Raw genomic sequence first — 17,540 nt, 5'->3', positions numbered from 1 at the left:
ACCCCATATGAGTGTGTTTGTGTGTGTATATGTGTTTGAGTGTGCAGAAAATGTTAACTTTGCCGACTTCGACATCTTGTCCAATTATATTGGCAGCCAACAGACGTCCGGACGAGCGGCAAGCGCAACTCCGCTGACAGAAAAAATGGAAATCTTTATTTATTTGCATGCGCGAAAATGCAAATATTTTTTTCATGCACACACACACACACACCACTTGGAATTCCTTTATTTTTGCTTCACCTTTATTCAGCTTTTTTTTTTGTTGCAGCGCGCGGCTTTGCCTTTGCCACATTTGCCTGGCCATTTTTGGTGGTAGCTGGCACTCGCGATGCCACCGCTTTGATAGTGTGAAAATTGACAGTAGTGGAGTTTATAATTTTATTTAGCGTTTTGTTTGTGTTGTTGTTTTAAACACTATCGATGCTGCGGCAGATTGTATTGTTTTTATAAAATTTTACATAAAAGGAGTTCATTAAATGCGCATTGAATTTGTAATCGCATGCGGTATGCAAGCAGCTTTAAAAAAATATGTATTGGAGCTGTCAGTTAAAGACAAAGTGTGTGAAGCGCAGCGGTTGCGATTGCGCAGTTGCACGCAGGAAGTGACGCTGCAATACTTGCGTGCTTTTTTGTTGTATTAATATTGAAATTACCGTGGGAATGATTTTTTAGCTTTCGATTTCATGTAAATATATATGAAATAAAACAAAAAATTAAAATAGCTCACAATTTGATTTGCAATGTAAACTAAATGAGGAAAGTCAAAGTAAATTCAATTATTTAACTACAAATTTAACCAAACTAAAAGAGATAAATAAACAACAAATGAGCAGCTTTTTGGGGAGAAAATGACGTCTGCAAAGTTTCGGATCAATATCTCAAAAACTAAGGAAGTAGTTAGACTACATATATACAAACAGGCTGACATGACTAAATCGACTTAACTCATTACTATCTTCATTTACATAATGTATACAAAGGCTTAACGATCTCTATACGAGTATAACGATAGCACTAAGAACCACTACAACGGCTGCACTTGAAAGATTAGTCAACAATAGATATGAGTTGGGAGTGAGTTAGGTTTAGCGGATTAAAGCTCCACACTCCGGCTTTCGATGCTTCCTCCTACTAAAAAAAAGACTGCCAGCAGTAGACATTGCAGTCGAAAGCTCGATATCGAAATCAGCTGCAAGATTGGCGACGCTAGACAATTTTAGTCTAATTTCCACAAGAATCTGCGGACATACATAGCTCGATAGGCAGGGGGTTGTTGGATAAAATAAACGACATAACCTCACACTTTATCTGAGAGAGAAGGTTTCAAGTCACACTAAAAGAGAGTGGATGTCGGAGAGGAACGCGACCCACGGAACATATACACAGGCGGATAAAAAATGGCTGATGGTATGAGCATTAGAATCTATTGCGCGGAGCTAGATCTCAAATGACCATACAATCTTTCATAATACTGCAAGCAAAAGGCTTTGCGGCAATTAAAACTATAGCCTCCTCTCGCACTGCGTCAGAGAATATCTTAAAAAGCAGGGAGTTATAATATCTACTACATTATAGCTGCCGGAAAGCGGCGGCATATATTCTATGGTCCTGGAAACAAAGAAAATTCTTGGAGAGCTGCTAATCCCTGAAAATATTGTACCGCACATGCTACTTTCTCAGCAGATGTGGAACTTTGTTAAGAATGGAGCGCGACAGCCCTAATAGGTCTTAGAAGAAAATAATGGCAGAGAAAAAGGGAGAGACGGATGATTAGCGTGGAGTTGGAAAATCTTTAGATCGAGAGCCAACCGGCTAAAGCTTCTCCTTGCAAAAAAAAATGCCTGGTGACGGTTCCGCAAGGAAAATACTCGTTAAAAATTATACACAATGAAATTTCTGTAAGGGCTAATAGACCGTTCAGAGTAATATGGAGTGTCATAGGGGCATGCAAGATCGCCAAGATCATATGCAAGCGAGCGGAAGGAAAACACGCAATATTTCTACTCACACGGTGTCGAAAAGTTTGCAAGACGATTATTGATCTAGCCACAGATCAAAATTTACTGTTATAACATGCAAGACATATGGGCATTATTAACGATCACACAGGTGGTACTGTAGCAGGTTAAACTCCAAACTACTTATCCAAAATAGGTCCTGACATATCTAACATATGTCCAGCGTGCAATGAGACCCCGTATGACACTAGCCACCTCTTTACATGCCCTGCTAACCCTACACATCTGACACCCATCTCCATATGGTATGATCCCGTCGAAACAGCACGTTTCTTGGACCTACCGTTGGATGACGTCGATTATCTAGTCCTTACCATCCTAACGAAGATTAGGTACCCGTTACAACAACACATCACACAGGTAGAAAGTGCAGAGAAGTAGACATGATGGAAAGACGCTATAACAGCTACTCTGCTTATGTCCGGCCTTATCAAAAACTTGGCTTATATATCTAGGAGCTTTGCAGTTCAAGAGACTGGATGTACATACGCAAGCTGGAGTTTGCGTTGTGCAGAACGTGGACCCTCTTTTGTTAGTTTAACAAAGACTTGATATATAATATTGATACTACATAGGTAAACCTTCATTTGGCATTAAGAAGGACTTGGAGGTCTATGTATGGCCAATCTAACCTATGTCCAGCCAATCTAACCTAAACTAACATAATGCAAAAATAATGGATTTATTTTTAACGTAGCTATGAACTACATATGAAATAAATATTTTTGTTCTTATTTTGGTCATATTTGAGCTAAACAAAGATTTCAATTTATGTTAGGCTCCAGCCGAATACATAAATTTAGCTAACGAAGGTTACAGCAATTAAGCTTAGAATTTTTTAAATACCTCACCGTAAAATTATTAGCGATAAAACTGAAATGCATTTAACATTGAACAAACCGCACTTTTATAGGTTAAAGTGGGAGCGTAAAAACCGCCGCAAAACACATTTTAATCATTGTCGACAATTTGCGCAAATGAGTTAAATGCTTTACTCATTTTACACTTCCTATTTGCATGGAAACATACATATTTCTATATGAATGTGGATATAAGGTATGACGATCCACAACTGCGACTGCAATAAAACATAATACGCCGCACTAGACGCTAATGAATGCAACAAAGCACAAAATAAATTAAAAGGAAAAAACAAAAATTGTAAAAAAACGAGTTTACGAGTGCCAAGATCAGCGCAAACACACAAGCCGAGCGACAGTTGCAGCAACCAGATCACTTACATGTGTACATTTTGATACATTAGCGAGAAAAAATGCCGGCAACGCATACTTTTGCCGAGTAAGATGACAAATTACACAGGAAAAACGAAATAAAGCGAATATGAAACCAGAAAAAACGTGTACATAATGTAAGAAGGTGTGTGCGACACAGTTTTTACTAAAATGAATTTCCAACGCACTGCTTACATTTACTTATGTGACAACGAGTGAGATCAGCAGATCTGGCAACACACGCAGGCTGTGGAGAAAATGTTTGTCACCTTGGCAGTACAAAAACAAAATTTGTGCTATGTTTTCACGTTTCACTTTCATAATTACAACACGCTGCAACAACCAAAGTCAACGCTGTCACTGCAACAAGCAGTTGACCCCCCTCTCTATACAGAGGCAGCAAACATTTAAGCTTCCTCAGCCAACTGTGAGCAGCAGTGACCAACAGTGGGCAATGAAGTGACGTATATATATACATATATACTCATATATATTAACCGACACATATATATATTTTCGACGCATTCTACCTCTCAGTGTCCAGTCAATTAATTAAGCGAACATCAATGGACCGTGCATATAATAAATATGATCCCCTTTCCTATAAAGCGCATCGCGATGATCGTCGAAGATCAATTTCAACCGTCTACGCACCATTGGTCGACATGCGTGGACACGACACACACAAAAACACAATAATAAATAGTGAGTTGGCGTTAATTGAAACTCGCAAACTCGTCATTCGAGACATGTGCGTAAGGGGTGAGCCGCGATCAGCGACTAGTGGTGTGGCTTTAGCTAGTCATTGCGTTTGATATTAGAGCGTGAATGTGAGATTATTTCTCCTAACCTATAATTAACTATGAAAATGCTGTTGGTATCGATTAATAAAAACGTGTCACTGTCAGTGCTCGGCGCATGACAAGAAATTCTATTAGCGAAGCGCTTAATGAGTTGGTGCGCAGTCAACTTGACCGTCGCTGATGAATTGGTATAAAGTGCTAATTTCCTTGCTCTTGACTGATGGTTAGGCGTATGTGACAAAAAGTCACATGAAGTTGGTTGATATTGACGTTTTTAGCAGAAGGGAGTGGGATTTGCTGCATAATAATGCGATTCTTTAACTTAGTCTAATCAGCTGTTCCCAAAGTCGGTGAGAAAAATCTTTCCGAGATAGCTGTATCGATCGAATGGAATTTTTATCATCTGTCATAATAATAACTTATTTTGATTTAGGCTTTTAGAAAAAATTAAGCAGAAAACTGCCAGTCACTCTTTCCCGAAGGTCCTTCTGGAGATCGACTCGAAATTTTTCGAAATTATTGATTATTAAAACAAATATAAATAATAGACGATTCTTTCCATTCCTGAAGATAAATTTATAAATTTTTCCAAAAATAACTTAGCAAATTACTTTTTATCTAATTATAACGCAGGTATTATTATCGTAGTTTGCTCGTCTTTATGGTTGCTTTAATAATAATATAGAGACAATTTAAAAATTGTTTGACGCCATCAATCACGCTTAGAATTTTAAATATTTTTTTCATTATTAATTCTAATTGCGTTTACTTTGAGAGTAATAACAGCTGACCATTTCCGCGCAACGCTTTCGCACAGCCTCGGTGGCGCAGTAGGCAGCGCGTAAGTCTCATAATCTTAAGGTCGTGAGTTCGAGCCTCACCCGGGGCAGTCAATTTTTTTTTTTTTTTTTAATATCTATTTTTTAATTTCGAATTTATTTTTTTATATATAAATATTAATTATTATATTAAAACAAGTTTGTTTTTAAATTGAGAAAGACAAGGACTTTTTAGAATTTTTCATGTTTTTTTCTTCAATTTTCAAAAGCTTTCTTAAAATGATGTACATATATATTTGCTATACCATCAGATAGTAGAGACTTCAACGAAGAAAAGAACTATCCTTCTTTTTTATTTAATATTTTAACGTGAGAAGTTTCGTTGGAAATTATTAAATCCAAAGGTGCAAAAAAATATAAGTTAATTTTTAACCTTTAGAATTTAAACTTCACGACTTCAGATTATCCGAAAAAATATTTTTGCTCTGATTCTTGTTGTTTTATCTTTCTCTTTCAAAGGGATTCATCTTGCATTACCTCTACTTATTAAAACTTATTTTGCTTTCAAAAGCCATAACAGGTTTTGACAGGAATCGTTCAAATTTGAGGCACGATGTGAAAAATTCTGCAAACAAATTAAATTTAATAAAAATGGCGCTGCCAGATCTTTCAATTTTGTGTCTAATTTTTCTACTACTTTACTACCTTAACTTTTTTCTCCGACATAGCTGAGTGTGTACATGAAAACCGTTGTAGAGTCGATATGCAAAAACTAAAGCTGTTTGACGTTCTCAAGCGACACCGCATCGCTGTATGGACTCTCGAAAATAGCCGACGTTTTCGAGCAAAATTAATGTTCAGCGACGAGGCCTATTTCTGGCTTAAAGGGTATGTAAAATCGCTGAAATTGGGACAGCAGTCGGAAGAGATTCAAAAGCTGCCATTTCATCTAGAAAAAAAACAAGGTTTGAAGTGGTTTGTTGGGCGGTGGAATCATCGGTCCATATTTCTTCATAAATGATGCCAGTGAGAACGTAACCGTCAATGGCGACCGTTATCGCGCCTTGATAACAGACTATTTGATGCCTGAAATTCGGTGAGCAGATAATTTCACGTTTTGGGTCGGTCAATTGGCCACCAGGATCGTGTGATATGACAACGTTAGACTTTTTTCTGTAAAGATATGTAAAATCTGAAGTCTACGCGGACAATTCCGCTTCGATTCAGGCCTTGGAGCAAAATATCACGCAAGTAGTTCGAACGAGTATTCGAAAATTGGACTCAACGAATGGACCATCTGAGACGTAGCCGCGGCCAACATTTCAAAGAGATAGTTAATCAAAAAATAAATGTCAAAGAATGTTCTGTGGAATGATTATAAACAATTCCCACTAAATTTGAAGTTTCTGTGTTTTTTCTTTCAAAAAAGTAGGGAATCTCGAAAGGGATCACTCTTTATATATATTAAAATTTTTGCAGAAATATGGTGAAGCAGATTATAAAAATCACAAAATTGAGCAATTTTTAATATTAATAAAAAATAACTTCACTACAGTTATATTCTTTGGTTTTAGCTTCATTTATCATTATATTTTTTGAAATTTTTTTGCTTTTCCAGAGAGCCTAAATTATAAAAAAATAACTACCCGCATCAGAACTAATTTTTTACAAATTTAAATACAAATTAAACCAGAACCTATTCTACTTTTAGCGATTTATTGCAGTTTATTACCCTTTTTGCAATCAGCACAACTAAGCTTGGAATTCCAATGCCATTTCTACATCCTTCTTGCCATCAAAGACGCGCATTGTTTATCCACAATGAGGCATGCAACCGCTTAAACGATGTGCGTACGAATGATTGCGAGAATAAACGCCGAGGCAATGAGGAAATGCCTGAGCAGCTGAATGCAGACTTGCTATGGACAAAAAGCTTTTGGAAGAATGATGAATATTGGCAAACACAGCAAAAAAAGAAAGAAAGAAAAAAGAGAGTAATGGTAGTTTAAAGAGAAAAAATAATGATTACAAAAAACGCTTAACGGAAAGAGTTATGGGTGTAGTTGATGTGAATAATTGTAAAAGCAACGCAGCATCAATTTCAGCGCACACACATGAGGAAAAGCATTTATGTCAAATTTTGACATTTACCACATTTCTCAAAAGATGCATAAAACGCGAATGGAGGAAAACTTTTAATGGGTGGGTGTAGTCGGTACTAGAATGATGGAAGACGCACCCGTTGGAGTGGGAAGTGCGAAGCGATGCCAAGAAAATTGTGTGGTCTAAGTATTGAGGGTTTTGAAAATATGTACAATAATATTCCTTTCACAGTTATACTAAAGTAAACGTACTCACATTTCCAAGCAATGAACTCTTAATTAATTTCACATAGAAATTAATATTTTTTTTCGAAGTTGCACCTTAAAAATATTGTTCAGACATACCTGCAAAGAGAAGAAAAAATAAAAAATTAACATTACAAATTAATCAGTTGGTCAAAAGTGCAACAAAAAAGGCTTGGTTTAATGATCATAAATGCATAAGGCACATTTAAATGAATATTCTTAGAAATAATTGTATATGCACAATTGTGCGCACCCACGCGGGTCCCCTACAATTTAATTTTATTTTTTTTTCTAATTATTTCTCCAACTTTTACTGCGCGCTCAGCTGCCACTCGCAATGCTCTAGCTCGCCACCTGAGCGTGTTGCATGTGGCCATGCAAATGAATGTAAATGATTGATTTACCCTCGATTGACAACGTCAACATACCGACAAGCCCCTCTATCGAACTAACTATCTAACTTGATATCTATCTATCTATTGCTTCATTCATATTGTACGCTAAACGTGTGCATATCGCTCATTGACTGCATATTATAATAAATAAGACGTAGAGACAATAAAAAGTAATAATAAGAAATCATAACAGTAGCGTGGGCGTCCCCAAACAAAGCGTAGAGACCCATGTGCCAGACAACAAGGAGCGAAATGTAGAGTGAAAAATGATAATTTTACACGGAAAAAAATTTTGGTTTTGAAAAATTAGTAATCGAAAGAGGACGGAATATGAAAAAGAAGGATTAATTTTTATTAAAAATGTTCGAAGTACATTTTCTACCGTTAGAAGCACAATTCTTTACCAAAATTATAGTTATAGGTATTTTAATTCCAAGATATTCAGTTAACAATGAGCTAGCTTCTTTAAGAAAACCCTGAAACAAGCTACTTGGCCAAAATGGATGAGAAATTAATATTTTGCATCCGCCTTGAGCACAAAACTGTTTAAAAAGGTTTTCCTGTCTAGAAATTTACAACTTTTTTTCATAATTCGATAGCTTAGATATTCGAAAACATCTCACTGAAAGGATTTTTCGAAATTCAAATTATTTTAGAAGTTATAGCCGGTGAAGAGTTGTGGCAACTGAACCGCTAAACGTTATGGTGAAACATTAAACGTATTTTTTCGAGGTTACTTTTTTGATGTGGTTGACATGACATCTCAAGTTCTACTTAACCGGTTCCTTTGAAATTTGTTAAAAAAATCTTCGTTGTATATCTTTCTAACGCGCCACCATTTTGGAACATTTTAATTTAAAGTATTTTTAAAAAATTTTAAAATGTCAAAGTTTTTGACAGCTATTTTACGTCGGTGCGTTTTTCTTGGCATCATCAATCCAATAGCAAATCAAAAAAGGTTAGATTATCACAAATTTTAAATAGACGGTCTAATAAGAGTTTCGGTTACGAACATCAATCCGTTTAGTTCCCGAAGGTAAGATTATGTCAATTCCACCTACACTCTCTACCATACAACTTTGACAACATCCGGCAAGAAAGCGACATCTTTACATATCACGATTTTTTTTTAATATGTTTGTTTTGGATCACTACAAGGGTTAGTATCATGTCAACCAAGAAGCACATATTTTTTTCAGCCCTTAGTATATCGGGTGTTCTTTCTGTTACAACACTAAATTCAAGCTTGAACTCTCAGACAACCTTTTAGAACAACACGATTAGCACAAGTTGGGATTATATAATTCTCTCAAAAAATGCTATGCAGATTGGTTGACGAATATAAAAATGAAGAAATTAAAATCCTTTTGTTGAACCTAAGCTATAATATCTGCAAATTTATTAGCCAAAGTGGAAAGGTCTCACTTCTGTCATTAAACGAATCAATGGCAACTGACCGTAAAGGGTTACCTGAGTTTACGGGTTACAAAAACTCGATTTTTTTTATTGTCTTATTAAATTCTACAACACCTCTAGTATGTTGTCCTAGAGTTTCATGTTGATCCGAGTAATAGTTTCAGAGATACAGCCTTGAGAATTTGTGCGCTCAGGCTAGCTAGGCTAAGTGCGCCGTCTTTAAACGCGTTTTTATCGAAACTGTGTTTTTAAAGTCGGTTGGCAAGATTTCTCGAGAACTAATCAAGCGATCTTCATGAAATTTTACACAAGTCTTTGAGATACAATTCTTAAAGACTTGGACGAAGGATTTTTTTTCGATTGCAATTGCTTGAAACAAAAAATACATAGAACTTGAAAAAAAAATTTATAGTCGTCGGAGGTTTTGGGAAAAACGAGTTAAAAGCTAAACTGTGGAACTGAATGAACAGAGCACAGTAAAATATTATTACACCGATAAAGGAGGAGTTTAAAATTTTTAGAAGATTTCTCGCTGTGTATCCAACTAAATACCATATATAGAGGTATTTCATAAATGCAGTTGTAAAGTCATGAAAAATAATTGCCCTACATACAACAAACGGAAATAACACGTCACATGGCTAACGAGCATTACCAGATTTATGGGATTAACATAGGTCAAGTCATTGTGATCAATCAACGACCGAAAGGCAGCGATCGATGAAATGAAATTTACAAGAAAATCTAAGCAAATGATATCCACCAAAACAACGATAAAAATGCATCAAAAACGAGATGCAAAGCACATAGAACTGCTGCGAGAACACAATATTGTAATAACAACCCTAAAAACATCAACACCATCAGCGGTCAACATAATTATTTATGCCTAACCTAAAAATCAACGTAGCTCTTTAACAAAATATTCAATGCAACTGACGAACAATACGGAGGCACGTCAGTTTGTGGGCTGAGCTATTCTTTTACATATTTGATGTTCTGCTGTCAGTGGCGCATGCGCTGAAACACATACAATGAACGCTTACTCATTACCTTTTCATTAAGTTTGTGGTTAGAACAGTTTTTTGTATTTTTTATGGTTATAAACGATTATTTTTCGTAATTCGGCTTGTGCGTGGTATTTGTTTATTGCTGTGGCATGTCGACATGCTGCACATGTCACTTACGGGGTTGTGAGTGACATGACAACGCGGCACAAATATTGCACAGTAGTTGACTTTATAAAACGCTTTTTGAAAGAGCGCAATGTTTTTATTATTATTTAATGTTTTAACGTAGTCCAAAAGGGACCGACAAGAGTAGAAGAGCAAATATTAGTAATAAAAAAGTAAATGCTAAAAAATTTGCGAGTAACAAGAAAGACAAATAGTGAGTTAGTCACTTCATTAAATAGTCCACCGGGTTTGTGGAACTAAAACATATTCATCAACACTTCCGTTGACAGCTTTTCAGCTTTTGGCAAGCGACAGCCGACAGACGCGCCAACAAAGGCAATCAGCGACAATGGTGGAGTAACAAAGACAGCGTACAATCCACAATAACAATAATAACACAACAACATGTACAGCACATCTGCAGTTTTTTTTATTTAGAATACATGAAATGTCAGAAATTATGCATTTGAAGCTTTAAATAGTCTGCGCATGCGCATTGACAAACTAATAATAAAATCTTAAGGCCATAAGCTGACTAAAATATATTTTTCCAGATTCGCACCCAAGCCGAAACAGGCCCTTCAGTGTACTTCAGAAGTGGTAAAAGAACTTTTTCAGAAACATTATTTTTGAAAAAAAAATGTTTTGATTCTAGATTGCGAACATCGGATCGGAAATAATATTTGAAGACATCATAGTTTCAAAAAAATTCAAAATTTTCCGAACAATAGTTTATTCCAATTTTTAGTAATGTATTTTTCTTTCTTCGGAAAATATACTTATTTTTGAGAAAAATCTCATTTCAAAGCTATAAATCGGATCCTTCAATGTTTAACGGGAGATCGATAAAGATCATAAAAATGAAGAAAATGACTGAATAAGATATAAGTTGACATATAATCGTAAAATACCAAAAAAAATTTACTTCGGAAAACTTATTATTCTGAAAACGATTTTCGGAAAACCTACAAAATTGAAAACTCTTTAAACGAAAAATTTCCCGAACACCACATTTTACAGTAGTATCTCAATTTTTTCGCATTACCAACTCTTATTGCAATTTTCTTTTTACTAATTTATTCACTGCAGATTTACTGGCATACGTGCGTGTACGCAAAATATCGACTGTCAACTTGAATCCGCACTTGACAGCAGACAACCGTTAACTGTCATTTCGTTTGCATCTTCTTTTGAGCGCGTTGCTAATCGTCTCTACACACATTAGCACATTTAGACATGCGTTGCAAAGTGCAAGTTGACGAATTTATCGATGACACCGTGCAAATCCATGCATTTGAAGAAGAGTTCTCCGCATTTTATGGGCGTGAAAATACGAAATTATGTATGCTAATAGTCACTCGGACTGTGTGTGTGGAAAGAACTGCCATGTGACGAATTGTCAATAATGCATTTTTGCGTGCGAACAACTTATACTGTTATTGCTTTTTGTTTGTTTTTCTGACTATTTTGTTGTCTTTTGTATCTTTTCGGTGTTGTGTTGAAGTAAAGGGTAAACTGCGGTTAGTAGTTAAGAGAAAATGAATAATAGTTGTGAATAACGTAAAGTGTGTTGGGTTTGAAAAATATTTTAAAGGATTTCCCATAAACCATACATTTGCAATGGTAATGAAACTTCAGACTTGGATAATCTCTCATTAATTTGATGATGATTGCCTTTACTACTTTTAATCTCTCTTTCTTTCTTTCTTTCTCTCTCTCTTTCTTCTTCTCCCTTTCTCTTTCTCAGGCTTCATAAAATATCCTACACATTTTTAAAATGTATCTTTCAAAACTCATGCGATCTTCTAAACTCTGTAAGATTTAGCCTCTGTCGCTACACTTATGATTGCAGTCTGCATGTCGGTTCTTGAAAGTGATGTTTACTGCTCTTTCGTTGAGTCGTTTCCTTTCACGAGTCGTGATACATGCTTCTCTTTGAGCAATGAGAGACCCAGAGAGTTCGAGAAGATTTTATGAATGTACTCCACTAACTTGAGGACTAATTTTAGTGTCCGATTCTCTGTTCTTCGGTCTTTTCCTATATTAGATTACTGTGTGATAAACCATAGCGGTGAACGGATGATGATCTTTTGATCTTTCATATCTAGAAACGGTTATCTTATTATTTTTTCTAAGAGTTCAAATATTACATACGCATCAGTTTGTTTTACATTTATATAAATTTTAAAATAGTCGACAACACTGCTGAAATATATTTGGGAATATAGCTGTTGAATTTTTCAAAAAGTCTCTTTTTATTTTTTGTTTTCGTATAAATCGTATTAAGTTTTAAAATTTTACTGACAGGTGGCAACACTTCCAAGAAATATTTACTAGAGAAAATATCTAAAGAAATTGCCAAGAAAACATATTACTAATTTTTTTCTTTCATGCAAATACTGTAGAATTAAATTTGAAATTTACAAATAGTTGGCAACTCTTCTGAGAAAAACATATTTATGAAAGCAAATGGCTACTTAACTTGCGAAAAAAGCTTTTAACTTATTATTATTTTCTTTCATGCCAATTGTGTTATTGAATTTTTATTTTACAAACAGCTGGCAACCCTACGAAAAAATAATAACTAGAAGAACCAGCTAAAAATTGCCAAAAAAGCGTATTTTTTAATTTTTTTCTTTGATACCAATAATGTAGTATTGAATTTTCAATTTATAAATAGTTGGCAACTCTTCTGAAAAATATTTACGAAAGAAAATAGCTACTTAACTTGCGAAAAGAGTTTTTAACTTATTACTTCTTTTCATGAAAATTTTGTATTATTGTATTTTCATTTCACAAACAGTTGGCAACACTTCGAATTAAATTCTGCGACAGAATTCTTTCTTAAAACTATTATCTTTGATATCCGCATTGTAATACTCCCTTTATTTGATTTTTTATTGCATAAAAAAAACTTAAAATATGGCAACCTTACAAAAAATGCTAAACTGTATGCCTGAAAGCGTGTTCCTTCGTCTCAAGAAGCGCAACCCCGCGGACGGCAACAAAAATACGTTGGAGATGGGTGAAGTAGAAAAGGATATCGACATAGAAGAGATCATGGCGACTTCACTTATCCTACAGGTGGTGTAGGTGGAGAAAGAACCCAGTCAGTCTGATGGTCCAAAACCAAGAGCTGAGGGTACTCCAAATTTGTGGAGATTACAAAAGTAAGATCGTTCCTGCCGAGCTTCTTCTCAATTTAGAGAAAGGCAGCTACGACGTGGCTTAGTCCAGGAGCCATGGATTGCATCGGGTAACGTGGTCGCTGTGCTAAAGTCACAAAACTACACAACATACACCCCCAGCGTAATTAACAAGATAAGATCAGCGATATTGGTGAAGAAAAGTCTATTTTCCCATATTGATTTCAGACTTTTAACAGATGATCTGACGGTTGTGGCAGTGAAGGTAGATCGGAAGTACACAAAATTCCTATTGGCACTCGATAGAAGAGACTGTAGGAACATGATGGGAATACTAACTGGTCACTGTCTGGTGGCGACATACGCCCGCGGGATAAGGCTGATAGATCTGCAGGAAATGTCTAGCGCAAGGCCAGCAGCAGCGAAACAATGGAGCATCTCTTGTGAACTTGACCACCGTTGGCAAGACTACGCTGCAAGCATTTGGGGTTCCCGCGATCATAACTAGAGGAGGTATAGATAGTGAGGCCGCAGTGTGTGTTAAAATTCAAGTCAAGCGCAGGCATTCTTAACGATGACTACTCCTCTTGGATCTAGCAACTGAACTCCATCTGGTATCGCAAAGGACCAAAACTGGTCCATACGTGGCTAATTGGTTTACCAGATTGACCTAACCTGACCTATCCTTAATTAATTCTTTTCACAGTTTTGCTCTGGCGTTTAGTTTTTACATGCGATTTCCAAAAAGGTGGCAACCTTCTACGTAACGAATTCTTTTTTTAGAATATTTGTTTGCAAATTAAATACATTTATGCAAGAAAATGATCGAATTTTTGCAGCACAACAAAGTCGCATGACTCACACGGATCTCCATGGAATTCGCAAAATTAATTTGTATTTGCTTGGCGTTAGTTTCACTGCTGATATTTCATCAACAGTTTCAAAGGAAGTAAAATAAATATACAACTCACTTTGAAAATGAGGCACCGTAAACAAAACGTATAAGAAACCGGCGCGAAAACACACTTAACACACACTTGCGAGTAGCTGAGTACAACAATAAATATCACAAGTGATGAAATGCGTGCAAACAAAATGCTGTTAACTACAATTAAATAAATATTAAATGCATACACAGAGTGATGAAAAGAAGCATTGCAAACAAAATTGCTGTTAACATTTGTCAAGTAATCTTTATGCTAATTAAACAAAAACTGTTGAAAGCTCAGCGGCATACACAGACGTTGCCAGGTAGTTTCAAATTACGAGCCGGCATATAACGAGCGGCGAATGACATCAATACTCGCCTCAGGCACAAATTGTTCTCTACTGTGTGTATTTATATGTACATAAGTGTGAGTGTGTTGAAAATTGGTTGTTGTGCTGAGTTTGTTGTATTTATTGATTTCACATCCTCTTGTTTCAGCGCTTCTCAAGTGCTCAAAGTTAACATTTTTTTTTATACAAAACCAAGCAACCCAACTGTTGAGGGCAATCAACGAAGGTACATAAGTGGTATGACAAAAAATATAAGACTCACTACTGCGCGCGTTGTCAGACAGTTTCCTGACCAATGCTTTGAGCAACATTTTTTTTTAAATGTTGAAATAATCAAATCCCAAAAAAAAAATTATAAAAGTGTAAAAAAGATCTCCAAAAACCTCGTATAAAAAATGTTTTCCCAGAAAAGAGCTTTAAGCTAAATTGACGTGACTTTTTTGGAAAGTCACAGCTGCAGCAGCCATTTTACACGTAACGCAAGCGGCGAATGACATCAATGGCGCGCATGCGCAAATCGCCTCAGGCAGCTTTAAAATATTGAATTACCGCGGCGTGTGCATTTATTAAAATTAAGTCATGTGACTCACACTAAAATTTATACATACTGACAAAAACAGATAAAAGACAAAAAAATCGCTTAAAATATGAAAACACTTAATATAGGTATGTATCACGTGGGCTAGTCTCTTAATTTTTGAGATATCGATCTGAACTTTTGCACGCGTCATTTTATTCACATGAAGCTGCTTATTTATTAAAATGGACGATATCGGATCACTTTGGGATATAGCTGCCATACAAACTAACTGATCCAAATCAAGTACTTGTGTGGAAAACTTTTTTATTTGAAAGGATATCTTCCTGAAATTTGACATAAATAAATTTTCAAGACTGTGTTATCATCTTCAATTAAATTGTTTAAATCGGAATACTACAGCATATAGCTGTCATAGAAACTGATCGTTCGAGCCCAAAAAGTCCTTGTAGCGAAACTTTTTTATTGAACAAGATATCGTACGGAAATTGGGCACAAGTCACTGCCTAAGATAGCGCCATAATCTTCGAACAAATTTTTTAGATCGCATTCTATAGATTCTAGCTACCATATAAACTGAATTGATCAAACCCAAAAAGTCCTTGTATGGAAAACTTTTTTATTTGACAGGATATCGGCCCCAAATTTGGCACAAGCTGTTGCCTAAAGTAGCGCTATAATATTCAGAAAAATTTTTTGCATCACACCACTGTAACATATAGCTGCCATACAAACTGTTCGACCGAACCCAAAAAGTCTTTGTACGGAAAACTTTTTTATTTGATAAGATATCAGCCTGAAATTTTACACAAGTTACTACCTAAAGTGGCGGTTTAATCCTCGAACAAATTTTCCAAATCGCATCAGTATAGCATATAGCTGCCATACAAACTGATCAATCGAACCCAAAAAGTCCTTATATGGAAAACTTTTTTATTTGCGAAGATATCTTCCGGAAACTTTGTATAGATCACTTTCTAAGAAAGCGCCATAACCTCCCCACAAATTTTTAAGATCGTATCACTATAACATATAGCTACCATACAAACTGGCCGCTCCAAATCAAGTTTTTGTAAAGAAAACTGTTTCAATTTGTGTAGGGTATTATAGCTTCGGTACAAGCGAAGTTAACGGTTTGTCTTGTTTTCTTTTCATTTTTGTCGTGGCATAAAAATTGAATTTTAATTGTTGCATGCGCGGCTGTGCTGCACTGTCAGCCGTCCGTTGTGCTCTGATTTGTTTATGGCACATTGCCGTTTCGTTGCAATGACAGCGTGCAGCAAATTTTTTCGGCTACCAAAGTCTAACAAACACAATTTTTTGCTGCCGACTGCTGTTTTGCATGGCAATTTAGTAACATATGTACCCAGTTTTTTGTTTATTTTTTGACTGCACCGCTTTTCCGTCCGCTGCCCATTGCAATTCCGCTTCATTTGCTCCGCTTTGGTGTTGCGCTCCTGTCGCTATCGCGTGAATTATGCACAACATGTCCACCCATAGTGGGCACAGCTTGCTGCCCTACCAGCTCCCCGTCTACGTATAACTCTATTTATATATGTATATGTATGTATATGTACGTTTGAACCATTTCTTCCGCCGTTCTCAGTCACCTAGCCACCGATTATCCGCGGTGCCCGTTGTGTAACTCAAGAAGTTTATGGTCCGTTTCGCGGTTGGCGCGAATTTGCGTGGCACTGCAACTGATTTCGTTCGTTACACATACATGTATCATTTATGTATGTAAATATGCACATACATATGTATGTATGTATGTTCTGTTTTTCTTTTGTTCAGTTTTGAAATTATAATTTTGCTTCTAGGGTTTTTAGTTACAGTTTTAATGGCAGCATGGGCGACTGGTTGGTCATGGTTATGGAGATTGTTGTGGGCGTTTGGATAGGAAATATTTGCATTTACATAACATATGTTATCTGAATATTTTTATATGTAAATTGAGCTAATGAATTTTGGTTATAATGAAGGCAAACACATACACATATTACATCTAACATAAAAGTTTCAAAACATTAACTGGATATACTTAGTTCAAGCACTCAGAATGGTATTCCATTCAAAGCGATTGTTGGCTATATTTGCCCAAAAAATGCTTTAGATCAGAACTTTAGGTCTATACTGAAAACAATGGGAACACATTTTTTTTCTCCCGTCGAAGCTAAGGCTGGTTGTCAGGTACCGCAAACACTTGATCAAAGCAATAAATTGACTAAAAGAACCATAAAAGTAGAGTAATTTGCAATAGTCATGTCCAGATATGGTTCGCAATGTGTATCATAGCCTAACCATAATAAACCAGAATGCTTGATAAACTTTACTTACACGATCTGGAAAGATACCTTTTCCAAATCGAATATGATGTCATATTGTTTTCTCTGTTTCGGTCATAAAATT

At 35.9% G+C, this 17,540-nt stretch overlaps 1 protein-coding gene and 1 non-coding gene across 2 annotated transcripts in view; one reads left to right on the top strand and one right to left on the bottom strand.

Annotated features, from left to right (window-relative positions):
* The window catches only part of LOC126759519 (integrin alpha-PS1), a 230,783-nt gene that overhangs the window by 144,979 nt on the left and 68,264 nt on the right, over nt 1-17,540 (bottom strand). The gene's annotated exons all lie outside the window — the stretch shown is intronic.
* On the top strand, nt 4,873-4,945 carry Trnam-cau (transfer RNA methionine (anticodon CAU)). The gene has a single exon. It is a non-coding gene; the product is annotated as a tRNA-Met (tRNA).

The sequence above is a fragment of the Bactrocera neohumeralis genome, chromosome 5 (genome assembly GCF_024586455.1).
Source record: "Bactrocera neohumeralis isolate Rockhampton chromosome 5, APGP_CSIRO_Bneo_wtdbg2-racon-allhic-juicebox.fasta_v2, whole genome shotgun sequence".
In the NCBI taxonomy this organism is placed as follows: Eukaryota; Metazoa; Arthropoda; class Insecta; order Diptera; family Tephritidae; genus Bactrocera; species Bactrocera neohumeralis.
The sequence above is the reverse complement of the archived record's forward strand: the minus strand, read 5'-3'. Positions and strand labels throughout refer to the sequence as shown.